The 25,239-nt window shown below is 48.6% G+C and overlaps 1 protein-coding gene across 4 annotated transcripts in view; it reads right to left on the bottom strand.

Moving 5' to 3' along the window:
- Nucleotides 1–18,161, bottom strand: part of RAI14 (retinoic acid induced 14) — a 171,588-nt gene extending 153,427 nt beyond the window's left edge. For 3 of the 4 annotated variants that reach the window (XM_051853524.3, XM_070056630.2, XM_070056632.2), the window contains exon 1: nucleotides 17,953–18,152. The gene's annotated coding sequence lies outside the window, so the exon portion shown is untranslated. Of the gene's footprint in view, nucleotides 1–17,952 lie in introns of all 4 variants that reach the window. The other variant, XM_070056633.2, reaches the window with a different exon arrangement.
- Between the last annotated feature and the right edge of the window lie 7,078 nt (nucleotides 18,162–25,239).

The raw sequence follows: 25,239 nt of genomic DNA, 5'->3' as shown, positions 1-25,239 counted from the left end.
CTGTGGACTCGGGTGCCCTAGGAACAGGAGTCGGGGAGTGGATGAAGGGTTCAGAAATGACTTCTGCTGCCCCAGCTATGCAGCGGGGCCTTCACAGGAGCGCTGCACGTTCAGGTAAGCGTGCTCTTCACCGCCAGTCCAGCTGAGAGGTGCTTGCTCAGGGGAAGACAGCCTCCCGGGCCCCTGCAGCAGCACTGCTGGAGTGCATCTACAATGCACCTGCTCAGCAGGCCCAGCCGCTCTCTCCACCCTCCCTCTCTGCCATTCCCACACAGCTCCTTGTGGCCGTGGCTGCTCCCCCTGGAGATGGGATGTGCCCTTATCAGGGCTATCAGAGAAGCCCATAGGGATTTCTGGAGTTGGAGGAGGGAAGCAGGGAGAGGAGATCTTCATCTCTTTGAAGAAGCTGAAAAATGTAGGCGTGGCAGGTACTGGAGACCCAGTTCCAACGGTATGTGGAAAGCGGGCTTGAGGGCCTGGCATTGTGTAGGCGTAGGTTAAGCTGCCACTGTGACACCAGCATCCCATTTGGGTGCCGGTTCATGTCCTGGCTGGCTCTACTTTTTTATTTTTTATTTTTTTTTCTTTTGACAGGCAGAGTGGGCAGTGAGAAAGAGAGACAAAGGTCTTCCTTTTTCCATTGGTTCACCCCTCAATGGCCGCTGTGGCCAGCACACCACGCTGATCTGTAGCCGGCAGCCAGGTGTTTCTCCTGGTCTCCCATGCAGGTGCAGGGCCCAAGGAGTTGGGCCATCCTCCACTGCACTCCTTGGCCATAGCAAAGAGCTGGAATGGAAGAGGAGCAACTGGACAGAATCCTGCACCCTGGGACTAGAACCTAGGGTGCCAGCACCACAGGCAGAGGATTAGCCTACTGAGCCGTGGCGCCGGCCCTGGCTCTACTTTTGACGCAGCTCCCTGCTAGTGCACTTTGGAAAGCAATGGGGGGGGGGGGAGGGTGGTGGAGGAGGGAGCTGTTTGTAGTCATTTGGAGAATGAACCAGCACAAAGAATCTCTCTCTCTCTGCCTGTCTCTCCATCTCTAACTTTGCCTTTCAAATAAATAAGTAAATAAATAAATCTTTTAAAAAATAATGAATGAATAAAAAGAGTCAAACAAGGGGTCTTTAATAAAAGGAGGTGGGATGGGGGGGCAGGGTAGGGGAGAGCTCTGGTGCCAGGGATCTCTGAGGTCCTGCTTCAGCCACACCATTCTAGCACAGAATGTACAAATAGCCAGGAGACTTCCCTTCTAGTCTAAGCGAGATCAAGCTGGGTTTCTGTCACTTGTACTGACAAATACTTTGGTGCCTTCTCAGCTACTCAGTCGGGCTGTCAACTCCGTAGACCCAGAAGAAGTGTGAAAATCCCAGCAGCACAGTGGCAGCTTGAATTCCTGTCTGTTCTGCCCATTTCTGAAGCCAGTAGCTAAATTTACTTTCTAAACCTGCAGAAGGGAAATATGCAGTCCCTGGGCAAACAAGGGTACTTCATAAAAAGTCTGTGGAAATGGAATTAAAAGATGAATATGATTTGGTGCAAAATATTTTTTTGAAATCCATGCACTGTTTTGATTCATTTTCCATGGGTGGTTTGTAGACCCTGGTATAAACATAATAAATACAATTTGGGTGACTATGACCCCTGTGAACCTACATACTGCAGGGGTGAGGGGCATGTTTATCACTCAGGTGTGTGGCTATTACCTGTTCCCTGATCTGTTCCACCCCACCCCCTCACACCCACCTTCGAAGTACTCCATCCATTACTGCACCTCTGGCAGAGGCTGTGAATCTAAGTTCCAGTCTTCTAGGCTATTTCTGTTCTGACATTTAGCACTGTTCTTTGGCTCTCCTTCAGTGAAACCACCACAATCAACTGGAAATGAGTTGCACTAGATGGTCTTAAAATCCTCATGAAGCGGCCAGTGCTGTGGAATAATGGGTAAAGCAGCTGCCTGCAGTGCTGGCATCCCATATGGACGCAGGTTCAGATCCCAGCTGCTCCACCTCCAATCCAGCTCTCTGCTGTGGCCTGGGAAAGCAGTGGAAGATGGCCCAAGTCCTTGGGCGTCTGCACCTGCCTGGGAGAACTGGAAGCTCCTGGCTCCTGGCTTCAGATCAGCCCAGCTCCAGCCACTGCGGCCATTTGGGGAGTGAACTGGCAGATGGAAGACCCCCTTCTCCGTCCCGCCTCTGCCTCTCTGTAACTCTGCCTCTCAAATAATAAATCATAAAAAAAAAAAGGGGGTTAGCACTTGGCCTAGCTATAGGTTAGGGTGTCCATGTCCCATATCAGAGTGCATCTATCCAATGCTCAGCTCCACATCCCGACTCCAGCTTCCTGCTAATGTGGACACTGGGAAGGCAGTAGGTGATGGCTCAACCAGATAGGTTCCTGCCACCCACACAGGAGACCTGGACTGAGTAAGTTCTTGGCTTGGATATGGCCCAGCTCTGGTCACTGTGGACATTTGGCGATTGAATCAGCAAATGGGAACTCACTCACTCTCATAGATGATAAATCAATCAACTGATAAGAAACATTTAAAACAATAAAACCTTCCTGAAATGCAAAGCCACCGTGATGGCCTGGTCTGAGAGAAATCAGTCGTGGGTCCCAGAAATGGGCTGGGATGCCAGACTGTGCAAGGGATGGATCCCATCCCCTCTGCTTTCCAGACTTAGCTCCTCGGAGTGACAAAGGCAGGAAACAAGGCAGGAAACAAGGAACAGATAATGGTGAGGCTGCCCTGAGGAGGGGGAGGGGTACAGGTTTGGGGCTCAGCAGGGCCAGGAAGCCTCAGGGGCCAATGACAAATCCTCTGAGTGGTTAATCCATGAATAGTGAAGATTATTAATATGCAAATGTGCATCCCTCACCCTAATTGATTCGAAATAAGAGGCCTGGAAGGCAAGCTTTACACAGTGGCTCCGACATCACAGCACCACTCCCCAGAGGCCCTGCCAGCCACACTACCACCCTGGTAGTGAGATGGAAAAGTCTTTCAGGTCTTTTTCCATTAGAAGCTGAGGCTGTTCCATGGCTGCCATGGGGGGGGGGGGGGGATCTAGGCTACTTGCCCAGTGAAAAACAAACTCCCTTAACTGAGTCAAACCCCGGACCGTCTACCTTTTGATTTCAGTCACTTTCTGTGGCTAGGCATGACAAACAGCACTACCATGAAGGAAGGGTACGCTTCCAACAGTAATGAAGAGGGAGTATGCTCCCCTCTTGCTCCACACACCTCGCCCCCCATGGCAAGAGGATTTGCAGAGTAAAAATACCATGGCTCCTCAAGAGTAAAGATGAGACACCTATCATGTCTTGCTCACGTCACATGCATTGAACACTGAGCGTGGGCCAGGTGCACAGGATCATACACAACTCGTCTATGAAACCCGCCTTACTGTGAGAAAAGAGTCCACATCGATTAACACACTGGCACCAAAGCCGAGATACAGGTCTGTAAAGCAAAAAGTCCAATGTCCACTTTACCGGGTAACATTAGTTTGTCATAGGACATTACACTTCCCTACAGAAATGTTTAAAGCTGAGGGCAGACTCTCACAAGCTTAATTAAATGTTTGAGAGCATTCTAGGTGTGAGGTGGCATGGGGTTTGTAGGACAAATGAGCAAACCCAGGACTTAGACTGGAGCTTTCCACTAGTGCGGCCATTAGCCACGTGTGGCTACTGAGCATGGGAAATGCGACTAGGACACACTGATGTGCACTGTACATGGGAAACACATATGGGGGCCAGCATTGTGCCATACTAGGGACAGCCACTGCCTGCAATGCCCAGCATCCCATGGGGGTGCCAGTCTGAGTCCTGGCTGCTGCACTTCCCATCCAGCTCCCTGCTATAGGAAAACCAGCAAAAAATGGCCCAAGTGCTTTGGTCCCTGCACCTACACAGGAAACTCCTGGCTTCAGCCTTGCCCCCTGCCCCACAGGTGTTGCAGCCGTTTGGGGAGTGAACCAGCAAATGGAAGATTCTCTGTCGCTGCTCCCTCTCTAACTCTTTCAAACTTCTAAAAATTTTTAAAAATACATAATGAATTCAAAGACTAATGTATCATTGGTAAATTTTATAGCCATTACGTATTAGAAATATTTTAGATATACCAAGTAAAATTAAATGTATTGTTAATTTTAAAAGAAATGGGTGAAATTAATTTATTAGGTAATTCTCAATTTTTATAATACTATCTGGCTTGTATTTGTGGCTGCTTTGTAGTTTTTTTTTATTAAAGATTTATTTATTTACTTGAAAGTCAGTTATACAGAGAGAAGAGGAGGCAGAGAGAGCGCGCGCGCGAGAGGGGTCTTCCATCCGCTGGTTCACTCCCCAGATGGCCACAATGGCCAGAGCTGCACTGATCCAAAGCCAGGAGCCAAAAGCTTCTTCTGGGTCTCCCACACTGGTGCAAGGGCCCACGGACTTGGGCTGTCTTCTGCTTTCCCAGGCCACAGCAGAGAGCTGGATCAGAAGTGGAGCAGCTGGGACACGAACCGGCACCCATGTGGGATGCTGGCACTGCAGGCGGCGGCTTTACCCAGTACACCACAACACTGGCCCCTGCCTTGTATCTGTGTTATTTAGATTTTCCCTTCAAAGACTTGATAATCGCATCTTACTAATAAGGCAGACAGAAAATGTATATGCCACCAGTTTTGACATTGACTTAACTGTCTTAAGATCAAAATTCAGATTTAATAAATACTGAAAGTTAGTGATAAAGCAATGATTATAAATTATCATTTAGGGGCTGGCACTGTGGAGCTCCTGGTTTCAGACTGGCCCAGCTCCGGCCATTGCAGCTGGGAGTGAACCAGCTGATGGAGTTTGGGATGTGAACCATCAGATGGAAGACATTTCTCCCCCTCTCTCTGTAACTCTATCATTTAAATAAATGTTTTCTAAAAAATGTCATTTAAAAGCTTCACTGTGCCACATGGAGAAGGAATAATTCATCAACAATTTAAGATTGTAGAACAGGGATGGGCATTTGGCCCACGTCCCACCCTACAAAGCTCCTAATTCCAGCTTCCTGCTAATTCAGATCCTGGGAGCAGCAGGTGATGGCTCAAGTGGCTGGGCTCTTGTTGCTGATATGGGAGACCAGGACTGAGTTCCCAGCTCTCGTCTTTGGCCCTGGCCCAGCCTGGCCATTGTGGCCGTTTGGGGAATAAGCCAGTGAATGGGAATTTGCTTCTCACTCTTTCCCTCCAAATTAAAGAAACAAACAAAACTGAACACCCAGTCTATTCTAACTCTATTATCCTGTTGTAGACTATCAGAAAACATGTCTATATTTTTTCTATATCAACAGCTGGACAATGAATTTGATAGAGAACTGAACTTCACCACTGCTTCATGTAAGTACCATCATCTTCAACACAACCAAGATTTTACTGCTGTCTTCGTGAATTATGGTTGAAACAAGATAAATTCTCTACTGAAGCCGAGGAACATGTTAATATTATCTGGAATAAGAACGGTCACTAATAAAGGAACTGTCTTTGCACTGTCCACGTTATAATGATGATCTAAAAATAGGACTAACAGGAAAGCACAATACAGAGAAACTGGAACTCCAGAGAAGACGCACAATGCATGTGCCACAACAACATATGGACCAATTTCTTTTTGCTATAGATTATAATGACAGGAGTAATAATTTTGGCCATGAAGCAGGCACTGTGACACAGCACATCAAGCCACCACCTGGAATGCTGGCGCATGTGGGCTACTTTGCTTCCAGTGACGTGGATGGAGTTCCAGGATCCTGGCTGTTGCAGGCATTTGGGGAATGAACCAAGAGATGGGAGAGATCTCAAGAAGTCTCACCCCTCGTTCCGTGTATTTCAGGGTATATGTGTATGTGTGTATGTGAGTGAGTGTGTGTGTGTGTGTGTCTGCCTTTCAAGTAGATGAAAATAAATAAGAATTTAAATAATAATGTTAGCCAATATATCTATATCTATAGTTCTTTAAAGGTAGGTTGACACAGAACATGATGGCATCAGCAATGATCATAATAGCCACAACAGCTATCATTCACTTAAATGACTACCTTGCAAGTTTTTATTTTATATCACAACAGTTTATTCATTTTTAAATGAGTATTGCCTCATTTAATGCTCACAACCACTTTGGAATTAGATGCTACTACTATTACTTGCAGCTTCCTGATTAGGAGATCATAGCATAGAAAGTTTAGTTAGCCAAAGTAGCACAGATCATAGATGGCTAAACTGAAGTTCAGTTTCCAAATCCTGGACACAACACTGGGGGGGAAAAATAGTCAAGCCAACAGACTAAACTTTTCAGTACTTAAGATCAATAGCCGACCGGCGCCGCGGCTCACTAGGCTAATCCTCCGCCTAGCGGCGCCGGCACACCGGGTTCTAGTCCCGGTTGGGGTGCCGGATTCTGTCCCGGTTGCCCCTCTTCCAGGCCAGCTCTCTGCTGTGGCCAGGGAGTGCAGAGGAGGATGGTCCAGGTGCTTGGGCCCTGCACCCATGGGAGACCAGGAAAAGCACCTGGCTCCTGGCTCCTGCCATCGGATCAGCGCGGCGCGTCGGCCGCAGCGCGCCGGCCGCGGCGGCCATTGGAGGGTGAACCAATGGCAAAGGAAGACCTTTCTCTCTGCCTTTCTCTCACTGTCCACTCTGCCTGTCAAAAAAAAAAAAAAAATCAACAGCCTTGAGAGGTAAAACAGCCCTCAGAACTGCTGTGAGGTCATGCAGAGCTTCCCTTGGGAAGTCCGAACAGATCCAACGGCAGGAGGCAGCCCTCTGGCTGGTGGCCTCACTCCCATCCCACTGCCCCACTCAAGGAGAAATCCATGGGATTGGTCATTTAGCCTGGTGGTGAGGATGTCTACAGCCCACAGTGGAGTTTCCAGCGCTGGCTCCTGTCTCCTGCTTGCTGCCAGTGCACAGTGGGCAGCAGTGATGGAGTAACTGGGTTCCTACTACCTGTACAGGAGACCTACACTGCTCTCCTGGCTCCTAGCTCCAGCCCCATCCCTGCTCCAGTCACAGCAGGTATGCAGCAGGTGGTATTTCTTTCTCTCTGACTCTCCATTTTTTTTTTTTTTTATTTTAAATGAAATACTGCAGGGAGAATGTGTGGCACAGCAGTTAGGTTGCTGCTTGGAACACGTGCATCCCATATCAGAGCGCCTGGTTCAAGTTCCAGCTTCCCCACTTCTGGTCCAGTTCCTGCTAATAGTCTCTGAGAGGCAGCAGATGATGGCTTAAGTTTTGGGTCCTTGCCACCCATGTGGAGTCCACGGCTGTAGTTCCCACCTGGTCAAGTCCTAGCTATTATGGGCATTTGAAGAACGAACCAGGAGATGGAAGATCTTCCTTCTTTCTCTCTCTCTCTCTCCCTCTCTCTGCCTTTCAAATAAAATGAAAAAAAAAAAAAAAACTTAAAAACTGTAAATGAAATACTGCAATTCTTCAGGACTGAAAAGCACCTATTGGAATAAAAGTGGAATCTTGAAAACATCACCCAATAAGACAAGAGGCTGCAGTGTGGGGCTGTATTTGTTCTGGAAGCCACACACAAAAGCACCCACAGCCCGGCGTGCCGCCATCTCAGGCCCGAGCAGATGGCACCAGGATAGGGTGAGTGGCTCCTTCTGTTGCTTTTGCCACAGTGGATATAAACACCTACTTCCAATGTAGTGAGCATCAAATGCCCTTTGTTCCAAGCGGTATGCACTTACAATAATCAGGGGTTGTTTCAAAGGAGAGGAAGAAAGCAAGCTTGTTGCTGAATACCGCACAAACAGTAACACAGCCAAACAGACTGGCCAGAGACAGGCCTGGGAATAGGTGTGATTTGGGGAAGTCGCCGCACTCTATTTCTGTCTCGTTGGCTTTCAGAGACTCTAAAAGAGTAACAGAAAAGTAAACAAACAGCACATGCAACATCCTATACAGCTGTAAAGCACAAAGAATCTAATCACCTAGGATGCATACAGAAGATTGGTGGTGGAAAGGCATTTTCCATAGTAAAACAAAACCAAAAACCCCAGGGAAACCTCCATAGATGCACTGATATTGATTAGAATCTCCAAGCCTCCATTTTAAAGTTCTCCAATTCTGAAAAAGCTCATAGGACAGAAACATGAAATATTTTTCTCAAAAGAAAACTGTTATCAGTCCAAAAGAAAATCTGAGGGTTCTGTTTTCTTTAAAGACCCGAGAAGGTTTTGAGAGCATTCTAATCAACTTCTACCTATAATGAACATGCACGGGACCTGCAACACGAAGTGCTCGGAGAGAGAATGGGAAGAACCGGCACCTTGCATGGCGTTCCCACCTCCTGACGTGGAAAATAGATGACACTGAATCCTGCCTGGGCCAGATGTGTTTGTGGCTGGCCTCTATAAATTGTATTTATTTGGGCAACAGACAAGACAGAAGTCCCATCCATTGATTCACATCCCGAATGCCCGAAACAGGAGCCAGAAATGCAATCTGAGTCTGCCACGTGGGTGGCAGGAGCCCAACTACTTGGCTCGTCACCGCTGCCTCCCAGGGCCTGCCTGCCTTAGCAGGAAGAAGAGTGAGGAGTCACAGCCAGGAATCGAACCAGGCACTCTGACATGGGATGCAGGCATCTTAACAGTGAAGCTAAATGCCTGCTCCCAGAGGCTAATATTTTGCTTGTGGCTTCCTTTCTTAAAGAAAATACAAGCCATTGTCCGTGAGCCTTTTGACTCCCAAGTTTCTACATTCTGCGGGTGGCCGCAAGAGGCCACCATGCACCTTGCAGCAACACAGGCTAGTCCTCCCTCCATTTTTTTGCAAAGTGCTCAATCACCCAAGTGTCAACTTTCAAGGGAGGAGACGTTCAAATTACTTGAGCAATCTTGTCACATTAGGAGACTTACCACAGAGTCCAGTAACTCATTGACAAAGCTTGACAAATAGATTTGTTTATGCGTTCTCACTCAGCAGAGGAAGGGCCTGGACTCTGTATCGTTTCTGACTTTGAGGCCTCTGCTCAGTGCCCTGACTCACCTGTGATCCCAGTTTTCACCCTGTTCTTCAACGTGAACTGTCCATGTCTACAACCCTTCTTCTTTTGTGACAGTTACAATTAGCTATGAATTGGACTCAACAGAAACAGAGCCGCACATTTATTAGTCCAACACCCTGAGTAGCCAGAACTAAGGTCATGTCTAGCTGTGCCTGTCATTTTCCAAGAGGTCATTTTCACTTCTCTGGGCCTCAACCTTGTTTGTAAAATGAGTCCTCCACCACCAGCCCCTCCCAACTACTAATAATCCAGCTTGTGCTACAGCACATTCCAAACAAGTCTTAACCTGGTCAAAGCGCAGGGCTGGCCGCTCAGCCGGGGATCTTCACGTTCTGCTCACGGGAAATCAGAGTGAGTGAGGCCACTGGGCCAAGGGCCCAGGGCAGTGAAAGTGACTTGTGGACGGAACTTCTTGGGCCTTCTGATCCGGGCACGGCGCATCCCTTTCTGCCCATAACTACCGTGGCTTGAGGACGTCACCCAAGGTGGACACACCAACAGCAGTTCTGAGTGTGACTGACAGTGGCCAGTCCTCTCCCCGGGTGCCCGCTGCTAACCACAGCAGGATGTTTTCCTCTTGAAGAATAGGATTCTAGCTGCGGCTCAGCTCCCCAACAAGGAGATGTGGCCCTGCCTTCCTCGGGTCTCCAGCTAGACAGCTCCATCAGACCGGAAGACAAAGACAAGGAGGGCAACACAGAGGGTGATTTGGGGGTAGTTCCCAAGCTGGGCTGAGCCCTGTGAGCCCAGCAGTGCTGTCAGGTGGGGCCCCGGGCTATCTGACTTCTCTCCCACGACAACAAAGCCAGGACATGGCTGCCCCTGGAGAGCAGGAGGGCAGTGCCTGTCCCACTCTGAATCCAGCAACATCCTGAGGGTGAGAAACTGGAGGTCCATCCTTAGACTCTTCAGGTCTCTAAAACAGTCACACTACAGAGCTACTTCTTACTGCATCTACACAGCATCTTCTGCATCCAACAGAAATCAAACAGCATCAATCGTATGTGGATTAGTCAGCAGAGAAGCCAGTGACTAGTGTTCCAAATAAATGTATAGACCCCACAAACGGGGGGTCGAGCATTTGGGACACAGGATGCCACCCGTGACGGTCCACATCCTATATGGGTGTGCCTGGGTTTGAGTCCTGGCTCTGCTTCTCAGTCTAGCTTTCTGCTAGTGCACACCGTTGAAAGCAACAGGTGATGGCTCAAGTATTTAGGTCCCTGCCACCCACCAGGAGACCCAAATTGACTTTTGGGCTCCTGGCTTCAGCCCCAGTGGGCATTTGGAGAGCACACCAGCAAGATCATATCTCTCTCCTCTCTCTCCTCCCTGTTTGAAATAAATGCAAATTTAAAACCCACAATTATTTCTTTTCACTCATATATGACTACCCTGGAAAGGGGGGTAGTGGCACTTGGCAGAAAATACTCATAGATCCTTCATAATTTTACTCTTGACCCTGAGAGACGGCTGTTAAAGGTAAACTGAGTAAATGCAACAAGGTTTTCTAGGCATATTCAACAGCTCTTAGCTTCCTAACCTGACTTCTCCAGAGAGGTTCATGGATGACCTGAAGAGTGGGAAGTTCTTGAAACTGAAATTATGAATCCAAAAATAGAGTATCATTGTGTACAAGCAAACTTTGCATCACTGTATATAGGTAAACTTCTGAGGAAAAATAGTCCAAAACTTTCACATTTGTAAAACTATGACTTAATATTTAAGAATAATTGCTCAATGGTCTTCCTTGGTTTGCAAAATGGATTCTTCTAGGAGGAAAACCATTTAACTCTGTGCCACCCTCATGCAAAAGGGAACTTCTCAGGCTTTTTATTACCCACCAGCTCAATCTGCCAGAGTCGTCTTTCTGGCTGAGATGCCACCAACAGCAACTCAGTTGCTACAAGCCAGCAAAAGCAACTGGACAGATGTAATGAAAGTGAAAAGCGGTCTATGCTGCTTCTGGTGTTAATGATATTTAGCTCTCTAAAAAACATTCTAGGGCAAGCAAACTGAATTCATCTAGAAATCATAAGGGAAAAAAATGAGGCTAGCACTGTGAATAGTGGGTAAAGCCATTTTCTGCGCTGCTGGCATCCCAAATAAGGCGCCGGTTCAAGTCTCGGTTGCTCCACTTCCGATTCAGCTCTCTGCTGTGGCCTGGGAAAGCAGCAGAAGACAGTCCAAGTCCTTGGGCCCCTGCACTCCTGTGGGAGACCTGGAAGAAGCTCCAGGCTCCTAGCTTCGGATCAACCCAGCTCTGGCTGTTGTGGCCACTTGTGGAGTGAACCAGCAGATGGAAGACCTCTCTTTCTCTCTCTCTGCCTCTCTGTAACTCTGCCTTTCAAATAAATAATTCTTAAATTGTCTGTGATTTTCTTTTTTTTTTTTTAATTTGCTTGTATCTAACAGGAATCAAAAACAGTCAAGGAGGCCGGCACCGTGGATAGGGAGTTGAAAGCCAGGGTGCAGCGCCAGCATCCCAAATGTGAACCGGTTCAAGTCCTGGTTGTTCTACTTCTGACCCAGCTCCCTGCTAATGTGTCTGGGAAAGCATTAGAAGATGGCCCAAGTCCCTGGGCCCCTGCACCCACATGGGAGTCCCAGAAGAAGCTTCTGGCTCCTAGCTTCGGACTGGCTCAGCTCCAGCCATTGCGGCCATTTGGGGAGTGAACCAACAGAGGGAAGACATTAAAAAAACAACAAAAAAGAAAAAAGTCAAATTGCCAAAAGGTAACAAATATAACAGTAGATGATTGTGAGGAAAACTGACAGAGTAGGCAGTGAGTTGCTTACATTGGGTTACTTGATGATAAATTCTGAAGTTCACTTGATGTCAGTTTAAGAAAAAAACTAAGGAATGAGTCAGTGTATTTCTTCACTCCACAGTAGTCTTGTTGAACTATAACCAACCTCTCAGAACTGGATTCTGTTTATCTCGGGGCAGGGGTGAACTAATGCAGAACTCCCAGAGGTTTCTCCTTGCCTCGGGGTGACCAGTGGTCACGTGACATGACAAGACACTGTAATTTCAGTAGACGCCACAAAGACTGGACCAGACCACACCCAGGGTTAGATGCGGCCAGACTCAACACGAAGCCCCACCTGGGCACGAGACTGCACCAGCTTCCACCAACAAGGGGACAGGGAGGAAAGGTGATTTTTCTCCCATCTTCTGAACTTCAGTTTGCCTTCTGCTGATGAGTCCATGCATTTCTACACCTTGCCGTTACTAACTTCTCCTCTAGACTAGGAGGGCTGTGCATCTGATGGTCAGCTTGAGGGACTAAGACCTCTGGGAGGATGTGCAGTTCAATGACCATCAGGTACATACTAAGTATCACTCTTCCAGACACACAGAAGACCTTGAAGAGCGACGTATGCTTCTTTCAATAAAATGTTCTGTTTTAAAACGCACGGGTAAGCCAGTGAAGTTACTTTTTAAAATACTGACTAAAACTAGTGATATCCATCGCCGAGGCTGAAGTTAAAGAACACTGGTCAAGGCTGGCATTGTGGCACAGTGGTTTATGCTACTGCCTACAGCCTGGCATCCCACATGGCAGCCAGTTGCTGTCTTGGCTGTTCTTCTGATCAGTTCCCTGCTCGTGCACCTAGGAGGGCAGAAGATGGCCCAAGTGCCTGGGCCTCTGCCATCCACATGGCTGACCTGAATGGAGTTCCAGGCTTCTGGCTTTAGCGTGGCCTAGCCCGGATCACTGCAGTCATTTGGGGAATCAACCAGTGGATGGAGGATCTCTCCCTCTCTGTAACTCTGACTTTCAAATAAATAAATCAATTTTGGGAAAAAAAATCACTTTTTTGTTCACTGTAGATGGCTGGAGCTGGGAGATTGGCATTTGATGAACCATCTGGAGTTGTAGTTGCTGATGGGCAGCTATAAACCATGCAGAACTGTCTTCAAATCATGCATCATGTTAATAATAATCATATAATTTTATGCTTAGAGTTTCCAGCTTGAAAGTTGACTGACCATACCTCAATCCATAATATACTCATTTCTTTCAATATTTTATTAGAGAAAACAAAATGGTTATGTTTAAATACTCTACTGATTTTTTTTTTTTTTTGACAGGCAGAGTGGACAGTGAGAGAGACAGAGAGAAAGGTCTTCCTTTGCCATTGGTTCACCCTCCAATGGCCGCCGCGGCTGGCACATCATGCTGATCCCAAGCCAGGAGCCAGGTGCTTATCCTGGTCTCCCATGCGGGTGCAGGGCCCAAGCACTTGGGCCATCCTCCACTGCACTCCCGGGCCATAGCAGAGAGCTGGCCTGGAAGAGGGGCAACCGGGACAGAATCCGGCGCCCCAACCGGGATTAGAACCCTGTGTGCCGGTGCCGCAAGGTGGAGGATTAGCCTATTGAGCCACGGCGCTGGCTCTGATATTTCTTAAGTATACTGTTTGTATCATATTCTTACACAGCTAACTGCTACAAAAAAAAAGAGAAAAGGTTAGACTCCTCTCTGTAACATCTACTTATAATATACCCAAAAGGCCTTTGATATATTTAGTTTGGCTTTGTCAACTTCTATATTCATCATGCAAGGTCGAGAAAATTCATTTGGCTTCTAGCAAAATGATGGACTGTACTATAATGAATGTTTTCTGCACCATGGATTAAGGACTTTATGTGACAGTTCTTAGAGCATTCTAGGTACCATACTACCTAGAATCTTCAGATTGGGGTCATAATTTTCCCTTCATCATGAAAACCACCCCATCCTCCCTCCCCCCAAAAAGAAATACCTCACAAACATACAAAGTCAAGGCAAGGACAAGCATACCCTCTGCAACAGCTGAGAAAAATTCACTTTTCTGTGTGAAGAAGTTCAGAGTGCGGTCGGCGTGGCTGGCAGAGGCTGCTGGGCTGTCTGTAGAGAGGCCCAATGGAGTGGAGGGTAGACACCCCCTAGTTATGCATCCTCCCACACGTAACCCAGGAAACTAGGTTATCAAGACCAGAACAGCGGGTGTGGTTATGAGCATCGTCTTAGCTCTGAGCTCCTCTGACTCCAGCTTTAGGCAATATGTTGTGTGAAAAAAAGTCTACAGACACAAGTGCTTTATAGGAAAAAAATCACACATATTTAAATAGAATGGTTTCTCTGTAAGACGTATGTATTTCTATCCTGACGCAACCTGTAAATATGTCGTCTGGAGAACTCAATTACAGTCGGGAACAACCAGCACCATTTAGGATACCTACTATGCGCTAAAAGGGAATTCCAGATAGAAAATCAGCAGCAACACCACTCTACTTGCGCATTCATCAAACATTTCAGGGCCTACTCCGGGCAATATTGTTCCAAAAACTGGGGACACAGCAGTGCACAAGAGGGTAAAGCCTTTGATTCATGTAGATGATATTCTAGGGCAGAAAGACAATACTAATACCAACTAAAACACACAGCAGGCCAAGAAGCATGGGTGCCATAGTGCAAGGCGGTAGGGAAGAGGCCGCAGGGCACATGAGAATAAGGGTGGCATCTGAGTCAACACCCAGGAGTTCAGGATATAGCCAGGTAGGGGAAGAGCCCTCCAGGCGATGGGGACAGCAGGTGCCAAGGGCTCGGAGGCAGAAATCCGAACCAGGAATGAGGAGGAAGCCAATGTGTTCATTAAATGCCTTCAACTTCCAGTTTAAGTGGTGACCACTAGGAGCGAAATTATCACTGACAGATTCATTTTCACAAATGCCTAGAGCAGGAACACGCTTCTGTAAATGCTTACTCAGAGTCCTTAATCTCACCAAGGAAGAAATGAGGAAGAGGAGGTGGAGTGAGTAATCCAAGGTCACACGGCAGTGACTAGGAGGAAAAGATTTCAGTCCAGCTACCCAAGCTCAACAACACAGTTTTCTGTTAGGCTTCAACTTTACAATAAGAACACTGTTTCTTTAAAAAAAAAAAAAAAGCAAGCAAGCAACAAATTACATAGCCAACTAATATAATCTTCTTAGAGTTTAAAACTGATTGATCGATTTTGCTTTTTTCTTGAATAGACAGTCATGGAACACCAGACAGACAGCCTGCACATGTGCTGGGGAATGAATGAAATAATAAAAGCAGCATTACACAGACCTCACTACTTAGCAACCGGCTATGCAGTCGTGTAACTGAGAAACTTGTGCAGAAGAGTCTCTGTTGTACCAGTCTTTGTGAGAGAGAAAAAGCAGAAACAGATTGTCCCACAGCAGAAAAAGTGCCTGTCATAGCGAACAACTGAGAACTCTAATTTTCTCTTTGCAAAGCAATGAGTATCCTGTAATTTATTCACACGCCGAAGTTCTATGCAGCAATGAAAGTGAATAAAGAACTACATGTACCTCGACAATGTGGGTTTAAACATACAAGCTGTGTGTGTAAAGAATGATGCCGCTGGGACCAGCGCCGTGGTGCAGCAGGTAAAGCCGCCGCCTGCCATGCCGGCATCCCATATGGGCGTGGATTCGAATCCCAGCTGCTCCACTTCCGATCCAGCTCTCTGCTGTGACCTGGGAAAGCAGTATAAGATGGCCCAAGTGCTTTGGCCCCCTGTACCCGCGTGGGAGACCTGGAGGAAGCTCCCGGCTCCTGCTCTGGCCATTGCAGCCATGTGGGGAGTGAACCAGTGGAGAGATCTCTCTCTCTCTCTTTGTAACTCTGCCTTTCTTAAAAAAAAAAAGGATGGCATTGATGTAAACCATTGAGCAAGCCAGCCAACTCCCATCCTATCTTTGGAGATACACAGGAATACATGCTTGGCAACATATAGTACTGACTTCACACCCAAGAATGCAGGCAGAGGAGAAGGAATGGAAAAAAATATTTAAGTTACAGTTATGTTTACAGTTATTTATGTAGGGATATGGTTATAAAATATTAGAAACTTTTAAACCCACACAGTAGAACAATAGGTTCCTTACTGTATTTTTTTTTTTTTGCTGTTGTTTTTAGAAATATGTCATACTTTATTTTAGGAAGCAAGAAAGAAGGAAGAAGGGCCCAGTCAATCCTTAACTTCCAGATCTCAGTCTTGTCCCCTCCAGAGCCTGAGTGCCAGGAGGTGTCCCTGCCTGGAAGATGCTTTCAGAAGCAGCAGTCTGGAAACAGAAGTTCATTGTCGAGCACACAGCGGTGAGGATGCTAGATCACGCCCCCAGTGGCAGGGGAGGAGTCCTCAACACCAACTCTTCTCATTAAATCACAACCAGGAGTAAGATTTTTCAACATGGTTGAAAAAAAAATCACCCAACAAATCTTAGGAGTATAAATGATGCACTAAATTCGTTCATGAAGATTTCAGCGAAAGAGATAAGCAGTGACAGCCCAGCATGGGGCGTCTTTCCCAGTCCATGTTATTCAAGCATCGTTTAGGATGATGAGAACGGACAGGTTTCCTCTCATCATATTGACTGTTTTACAAGCCCAGCACGAGTGGGGCGGGGGGGGGGGGGGTGCCACACACTTTTCAAGCGTCGGTCCAAACAAAACATCAGATAATGCCCATTAGGAATAAAATGCCCAGTGGAGTGCTGGGGACTGAGCATCCCTGGGATGGCCAACCTCGGCGACACTGTCCTGGCTCAAAGAGCTTCCGCTTAGTCCTACTCACTGACAAAACCAACTTTTTCTCTCTCTCGGCCAGGCTCCTGCAGCCCTGACCGCACTCGCCCCGGAGACTGGCAGTGCTTTCTTCCCCCATCCCACAAAGAAAACGGAGTCCCATCCAAGACACCAGGGAGCCGCACGCAAAAGACGCCGAGGGTCCCTGGCCAGCAGATTCGCCCCAGTCGATCGTCAGTGAAGTCAAGCTGCGCTGAGCCGGGCTCCCTGGGACATGAAAGGGACCCTGGACACACAGCCCCTGCCCAGGACACGGGTGGAGGTGGGAGGGAGTGGGCGGCGAGGGGTCGCTACTGACTCCCCCACAGGGCGCTGTCTCCGTCTGCCCTAATCCCCCCATCTGGTGCCTCTCCGGGCTCTGAGGCCCCCTGCACAAAAGGGGATGCGAAGCCAAAGGGGTAAGCAGAGGAAGCCCGCAAACTACAGAAACTAAATCGCGTTCACAAACTGCCCAAGCCCGCAGCCGAGCGAAAGCGCGTGCGGAGGACCCCCGCCCCCCACCCACCCACCCACCCTCCAGGCCCGGGATCGCGGCGGACGGCGGGCGCCCCTCTCGCAGCCCCACCGCCTGCTCCCTCCTAAGTCCCCGGGCCCCGAGTCTGCCCCAACTCCAGCATCCGTGCGCCCCGCGCTCTCGGCACTGCGGTGGGGAAAGACCAGAAGGGCGGGAGAGGGGGGCACTGGCAGGCCCCGGGTGGTCTCGCCCGTGTCCTCGGGCCAGCCGGAAGGCTCCCTGGAGTCAGGAAAGGAACAATAGCGGACCCTGGGTGTCCGGAGCCACTTGGGGGCCCCCGGCGCGGGCAGCCCTCCGCAGCTCCTCCAAGTTCAGCCGGGAGGCGGGTCGAGCCCAGAAGCAAGGACAGGGGCGGCGGAGCCGGAGGAGGCAGGTGGGACGGGCGCGGCTGGCCAGCGGCACGAAGTGCCCTCCCGGGGTCTGGCCATTCATTCTCACCCGCACACTCTCGGCTGCGACCCCTGCCCAACGCCCTGCGCAGCCGGCCGGCAGGTCGCGGGGACCCGGGGCTCCGAACTTGGCTGGGTCTCCCCCTCTCTCCGGGTCCTCGCCATCCTCCCTGCCTCTCGGACCACGGGGTGGCGGCGGGACCCTCGCTCCCGCCCTGCGAGCCGCGCGTCCCCGCGCAGTCCCCAGCGCCCTCGCCGCCTCTCCCGCCTGCGCCCCAGACACAAAGGCGGGGAACGGAGCGCGGGATCCGCGCCGGGAGCCTCCCAAGTCTCCGCGCAGCGCACTCACCCCATCAAGGCGGCCGCGCCGGCTGCCCGGGCTCCGCTGGCTGCGCCGCCCCGCCCGCCTCTTCCCCAGGAAAACGCGGCCGCCGGGCTCGCTTCCTGCTCGGCTTCCTGCGACTCGGTCCCTCCTCCTCCTCCCCCGCTGCGGGGGTCAGCGGGCGCCGTGGCTCCCGGGCTGGGCGGGCGGGGCGGGGGCAGCGGCAGCAGGACCACGTGGCCGCAAGGCGCCGGCCCCCGCCGACCTGGATCCCGCGGGCGCGGGAAGGGAGGTGCTAACCATTCCCCTCCCCTTCCACCCGCACGGCCCCAAATTCCGCGAGTCAGGTGACCCGGGCCCGCGCTCTGGCCAGGACCTGCGGGAGGTGGCCCGGCCCGCCCGGCCCGGCTGGGCCCGCGCGCCTGGCGCCACCGTGGCGTCCGTGACTTGCTTTTCTTTTTCTTTTCTGCGGACCGTGGGACCCTTCCCCGCAGATCTACTTTGTCGAATGAACCTCAAGTTAGTGGAAACCTCCTGTGCCGAGACCCCTGGGTTTAGGACGGATGCGACCTCAGATCGCATTCCCTCCTGAGCGACTTCCAAAGTCCTTTGTGGTCGTGGGGCGTGAGTAAAAGTCACTGACCCAAGCCCCTTCCAAGCAGAATCAATCGGTTACATTTTCCTAAGGGACTGAACAGAGAGTGATTAGCTGGATCGCTCTCCCCTTCTCTGAACCGATTGTTTGAAGGGAGTGCTTCCTAACACTCATCAGGTGGCAAGATAAAACTCCAGGTAGTTCTCCTAGGGAGTTAGAATCCACAGGCTCGCCTGCCTGCCTGCCTAGGCTACAAAGGGGCTCGCCCTCCAAGCAGTGCTAAGGAGGCAAGGGGTATAGCAGGGAGCCACGGCCCCAGGTCCCCTGCAGCTGGCTCTCCGTTCCCCAGCCCACTCTCAGCGACCATTGAACCACCCTGGACTCCTCCATTAATTCCAAGGATTTCAAAGCTCTCCACCTACTCGTCTAATTGGAGCCAGCCTTTCCATGCGTTCAGGTCATGCTAAGCAGCTGCAACTTAGAGAGTTTTGTGCACCACAGCCCCTCCTCCCTTCTCCGAGTTAGCTCTCCATCCTTGGCGAAGGGAAGAAAGCTTTGTAGAAAAAAGAAGTATGCGTCCTTTTCTGGGATTTACTGTAAGCCAGTTGAATGTTTAAAAGAAAGAAAAAGTTTAATTGCAACAAAAGTGAAATTGAGCCCAGCACAGTTGGGTATAGGATGCCTTGGCTCTATCTTAACATCTACACATCACACTATCTGTTCCTTCCCCTCAAGCCCTCCCTTCCTCCCAAGGGAACTGCCTGGCTTAGTTGGAGCAGGTGAACTTGCCAAAGAGAGAAAAAAACTGTATCTGTAGCTGTATGGTCTTCACTTCCTGACGTCATCTGGCCAAGATTCCTTAGGGAAGTGAGGCAAAGTCAGTGTAACACAAACACACATTCCTCTTCCTGTCCTTTGTTCCTCTCTCAAATGAAATCGAGCTGGAAAAGAAATGTGCACTGGCAAATATTTTGGGCACTTTCCACAGTACGGTGGTTTCATCATGGTTCATACTAATGAACCATGGGCATTTAAGGGAAAACGTGTGAGTTTTCTGCCGTTTTGAGCAACTCAATCTTGTCCAAGCTGGAGAAGACGGGATTTGGAGCTTGGTCCAGGGTATACAATGCTGCCTGGTGAATTTAACGTGTGCATATTCCATGAGAACAGTTGACCAGTTGAGGGAGATAAAATATCAGACATTAAATGATGGCTACCTTGGCAGGCTCATCAGCCTTTGGTTCACAGAAGCCCTCCCCCTCTTCTTTTTTCTCTGTCTCGGTCACCTCCAAAAAGTCGACCTGCCTATATTAGCTCTTTGGCTCCTATAGGTGGCTTGCATGCTATTCCCATTAGATTATAATCCCACCCTCTCATATCAGCAAGTCTAACAGAGTGAAAGGTTGCTATGGAGACAAGGACTCTATTTTTCACTGGTTGTGCCAAGATCCTTTCCAGACCCCTCCTTTTGAAACTCAAAACCAACTTTATAGAGTTTTCCTGTTTCAGCCATCAGCCAAAGTCCTGCCTCCTCCAAGGAGATTGATTAGTGGTCAGAGGTGGGATTGAACGGCTGGGTGTTTATGACCAGGCCTTTTAGAAACGCTGGCTGGGTTCCGAAGATGCTGAATACTCCCCTTTGATGGAGACTAGCCCAGGTGTAAGGGTTTGAGAGAAGGCAGCAAAACCAAAATGACTATTTAACCAGCGTAAAGTACTGAAACCTTTCTGGAGGAACAGCATGGTACGCTCCTTAATCCACATCAAGGTAACGGTGGTAGAATGTGCGGTTCAGTGAGGACTAAGAGCGCGGAGACTTGATTGTCCTTTAACTTCTTCTCCATTCGAGCCTCACCAAGTGTGCGGTGAAGCTGGCTTGCTTTTCTGGTTCTAATGTCCTAAACCTACTCTTGAAGTTTGTGGATCCTTCATAGGCGAAATTCTGTCATTTGATGGCAAAGCCTTGCTCTCTAATCGCTCTCTCACCATCAGAGTCTTGCCACCCCAACACGATGATAAACTGTAAAGAATATTGCCCTTCAGCACCAAGTAAGATGCCATTAATGGAACTCATTGACCCGTAGGCTTCATATTTTTGTTCCTGAAATTAAACAACTTCACATCCCTTATTCCTTGCCCAAGCTCAAGTCAACTTTAGTTCTTGCCAGATTGGGAGCATCTTAAACCAGGTAACAGAAAACACCCCTGAAGGCGGAAGTGGAGATAGAATCACACCAGAACCCAACCCCCCCACACACACACACACTTCATTTGGTGTTTGGTCAGGATCTGATTGCACTCCTGGGTCTAGCTCAAAGCAGCATGACTTAGAGGAATGTGGAGATATTGGACCCGGACCAGGGAATGGAACAAAAACACAACAACACCGTCAGAAGCTTGGAGGGAGATAACCTACCAAAAAGTCCAAATATTCATAGAAAAACACTTTTTGTATTTTTCTGGGGATGTTTCCAATAGGAGGAAACTATAATATGGGAGAAATTTTAAAAATAACTCTAACATTGCTTTTTATAATTTATCAAGTCTCTTGCAGTACAGGCAGCCTGAAACACAATTGTCCCATGGTTTTCCACCTGCTGAAGAGCCAGCAGAGATTTCTCCAAGGGTGTGTTATGATGCTTTCCTCTCAGTAAGCTTGGACACCTACTCAGAAGAGGCTCAGATGTCTGGCAATGAATGCATTCCAAAACTCTGCTTCAGTGCCCTGCTTACGGAGTGGCAGGTGCTACTCCTCTCAACCTTGCACCTGACCTAAGAAGCCTTAAGACTCTGAGTCATCATCACACATAAAGAATGTAAGCTCTGAGGGCTGGGCTGCCAGTCGTAGCTGCTGGCCACACAAGCCAGTTGGGATGCCTGCATTCCAGGTTGGAGTGCCTGGCTTCATGTCCCAGCTCCGTTTCCAATTCCAGCTTCCTGTCAGTGCGCAGCCAGGGAGGCAGCAGGTAAAGGAGCAAGTACTTGAGACTCTGCCACCCATGTGGGTGACCTGGATTGAGTTCCAAGTTCTCAATGTCAGCCTGGCCCAGCCCTGGCTATTGCACGCATTTGAGGAACGAAGCCACAGATGGAAGATCTTTGTCTCTGCCTCTGTGGGCATATTTTGTCTTTCAAATAAAAAGAAATAATTAAAAAAAATTTTAGTCTGAATAGATGTGCTATAAATAGAAAACATGCCAGATTTCAAAGATTTATTATGAAGTCATAATTATACTAATTATGCTAATATTTTGGGTATGTTGGATTAAAAGTATTACCAACACTATATTCACCTATTTTTTTCCTATCATAAATTTTATTTATTTGAGAGGGACAGAAAGAGCTCATAGCTACTGGTTTATTTCTAATGCTTTCAACATCTAGGGTAGTGTTAGCAGCCAACACATTTAGGATCTATTCTATATCAGGAGAAGTGATAGTGATATACACTACAGTGATCATATAATTCATTGTCCAATCAGGGACACTTTTTTCAATTTATTTATTTTCATTTTATTTGAAAAGCAGAGAGACAGAGGCCGAGACAGAAAGAGAAAGATCTTCCATCCACTGGTTCACTCCCCGCAAAAGACTGCAAGAGCCCAGGCTGAGGCAGGCTGAATCCAAGAGCCTGGAACTCTATCCAGTCTCCAACATGGGTGGCTCCTGGAGTAACCAGCAGCAGGAAGTTGGATCCAAGCCTGTGGGAGGCAGTCCTTCAGATTCAGGGGAGCTTCGGGAGTGCAACGGGATTAGCAGTTTCTAAGCCAGTCGGGATATGAGGACAAAAGGCATACACGGAAGTGTCCTGTGCAAAAAGAGTCAGGGGACCTTCTTATGTCACTCCTGTGGGTATGGTGCTCGCGCTGGGGCACAGAGATACTAAGTAATTTGTCCAAGGTGGCACAGTAAATGGCAGTGTCAGGATTTGGACTAGGGAAGTGGGGCTCAAGAGACTTTGTTCTTAAGTGCTGCACAGTCCGATCTGCTTAGGAGCTCCGATGGATTCAGAATTTAGTAGGTGCAAGTTTTCTCTGAATCCACACAGCACCTTGGCTGTAGTGTTACGCTGAATTACAGCAGATCCAGCAACTTGATCAAACTCTAGAACCAGAAAGAGTGGAGGCAAGAATCAAAGCTCAGATCTGAGACCAGAGTGGTTCTCAAATCACTCCTCAGTTGTCTTCAGGTCACCCCTGTTCCCAGATGACTCCCACGTGGATCTCGTTATCTCTTCCAGGTCTGCAGGCAGAGGACGAGGCCCAGGTGATGTCAACCATGGAAGCAGCACCCTAACTCAGAAGCGCAATCTTGGTGGTCTCTCCTTCCTCAAAGGAACATTTAAGAGAATTCAAATAACTATCCGTAGTGCCAAGTTGGTGGTTCTGCTGTGCATATCAGAAATTCCAGGAAATATTCTCCACTTAAGGCAGCGGCAGGGAGGATATTCTGAGAAGCTGACCACATTTAGAGAGTAATGAGTGGGTTCTTAGGAGACCAGGAGAAGGAGGGTCACAGAATTCTGCAGTGGGTGAAATCAACACGCATGTAATCCACAAGTTGCAAGAGGTGTGCTGTGGCTCTATCTGCAATGGGTCAGACTGTGGGGCTGCCTTGGCCTCATACTGGGGGCTTCTGATTAAAGTCGTCTGGGGTGTAGCCCACGGAAGGGTGTTTTACTTCCCTTAAACCAGGTGAGGACATTGCTTGGTTGGCTCTCCCAGCTATGTCTGGGCTATCTGGCTGTTAGCTTGCAAGCAGAGTGACTAGAGGTAAGAGGGGTGGTTCTTGTAGTGGCCCTTGGAAAAGTTGATGCTCCAGAAAGATCTCTTGACAGGGTTTTTCCTAACCGAGCTGCTGTTTTGGCTGACCTGGTACACTTATTTTCTGTTATGGAGTTAAATTTGAGTGCCAAGATTTGTGCTTTCTTCATTGAGCTCAACTTCTCATAAGAAATTTTAATCCATGTTCCTTCTTTATCCTTATCCCAGTAGTACACCCGTAATAAATCTGCGTACTGCTTTTTCAGATGAGTTATTTCGAATTTGTTAATGGCTTCCTGTTCATCCTTTTCAAAGGCTCTGTAGCCGTTTGGCTTCTGTTACTGATTTTCACTTTTCCATTTTTGCTTGCTCCCTTTAAAATCCTTGGTTGCCTGCATGAAGTTGATTGCTTGTTCCTGAAATTGATCTTTCTCCCATGTGAGCAAACACATTTTTAAGACCTTTTCCACAGCAGATTGTGAATGCTTGAGATATTTGCACTACTGTGAAGATATTTAACAAAATTCCACAAGTTCTTTGTTTGTTTTGCTTTCATACAAATTCCTCTTTCCAAATATGCACCTTAAGAAGGTTTCTCACAGTCAGGATGAGGATTCTTCTTCGTTACAGTCATCACTGTTCTTTGTCTTCTTTTTCAACAGTCCTGTAATTTCTTGTTCTATACTTCCTGTTTGAGTTTTAATTTTTTGTTGTTTTTTTGAAAGGCAGAGTGACAGAAATCTCCCACCCATTGGATCAAATGCCTCAATAGCCAGGGCTGGGTCAGGCAGAAGCCAGGAATGCAGAATCCAGTCTGAGTCCCCCACATAGGTGGCAGAGACCCAGCTACTTAGAGCGTCCTGCACTCCTCCCAGGGTGTGCGTTAGCAGGAAGCTGGACCTAGGAATGGAGCCAGGACTCAAACCAGGCGCTCTGATGCGAGAATGTAGGATGCAGGCATCTCAGGTGGTGTCTTACACCGCGTACCAAGTGCTGACCTGCTGTTTGCATTTTAGCATAAGATTAAGGCCCCCAAAATGTCTTTTATCTGTTGTATGACAGGGCAAAGGGAGGAGAGGAATGGGAGAGCCAGAGCTGAAGGAAAGAGCCACAGAAGGCCAGAGAAGCAGGAAGAAAGGCCAGAGCGACTTCCTCCCGAGGATTCCTAGAACCCTGAGAACACAAACGGCCAGTAGGACAAGCTGGCTTCAGATGAACAGACCCACAAGCGAGGGTGGAAAGGTTGTGGTGTGACGGCTTTCCAGGTCACTGTTGCCTAACCGGAGGGGAGCTGGTTCTTTCAAGTTACGCAACAGAGAAGGGAATTTTGGAGACCCTTGAGAGGACCGGAAGACAAAGTTGGCGTGGAGTCTGGGAAACTTGGGGCCCTGGGACCAAGAGAGGGGAGTGGAGGTCTGCGTGGGTCTCCTAGCTGCTCTCGGGGCTTCTGGGCATTTTCATTTAAACCGGCTTTCTTAGGGGTAGTGTCCATTTACAAGCCACATAGTTGTGCTCCTATGAGTTAGTAGAAAACACAGCTAGGGACACACATGCGTTCTGATCCTGATTCTCCACACGGACCTCTCTGCCTTTGCTCCCAGTCTTGGGGTTCTTACTTGCATGTCCATTTCAGAAGGATGGGAAGTGATGAGAGGTTAGAGGGGAATTGGGGAAACTTGAGAATCGTGTGTGTGAGGCATGTTAAGTCTCCAGGGATCCCATGGCTTCTCAAGACTGAAGGAGTTGGCAGCTGCCTGCAATCTTATTTTCTGTTATTTTTTTTTTAAGTTTATTTTCATTTATTTGGAAGGCAGAGCAAGGGGGAGAGAGAAAGTTATCTTCCATCCACTGGTTCACACCAATTATGCTTGCAACAGCCAGGGCTGAGCCAGGCCAAAGCCAGGAACCAGGAATTCCATCTGTGTCTTCCCCTTGGGTGGCAGTGAGTCCATTCCT

The sequence above is a fragment of the Oryctolagus cuniculus genome, chromosome 14, assembly GCF_051225735.1.
Source record: "Oryctolagus cuniculus isolate XC-2025 breed Fujian yellow rabbit chromosome 14, ASM5122573v1, whole genome shotgun sequence".
Taxonomy (NCBI): Eukaryota; Metazoa; Chordata; class Mammalia; order Lagomorpha; family Leporidae; genus Oryctolagus; species Oryctolagus cuniculus.
Note: the sequence above shows the minus strand (reverse complement) of the source record. Positions and strands in the feature narration are given on the sequence as shown.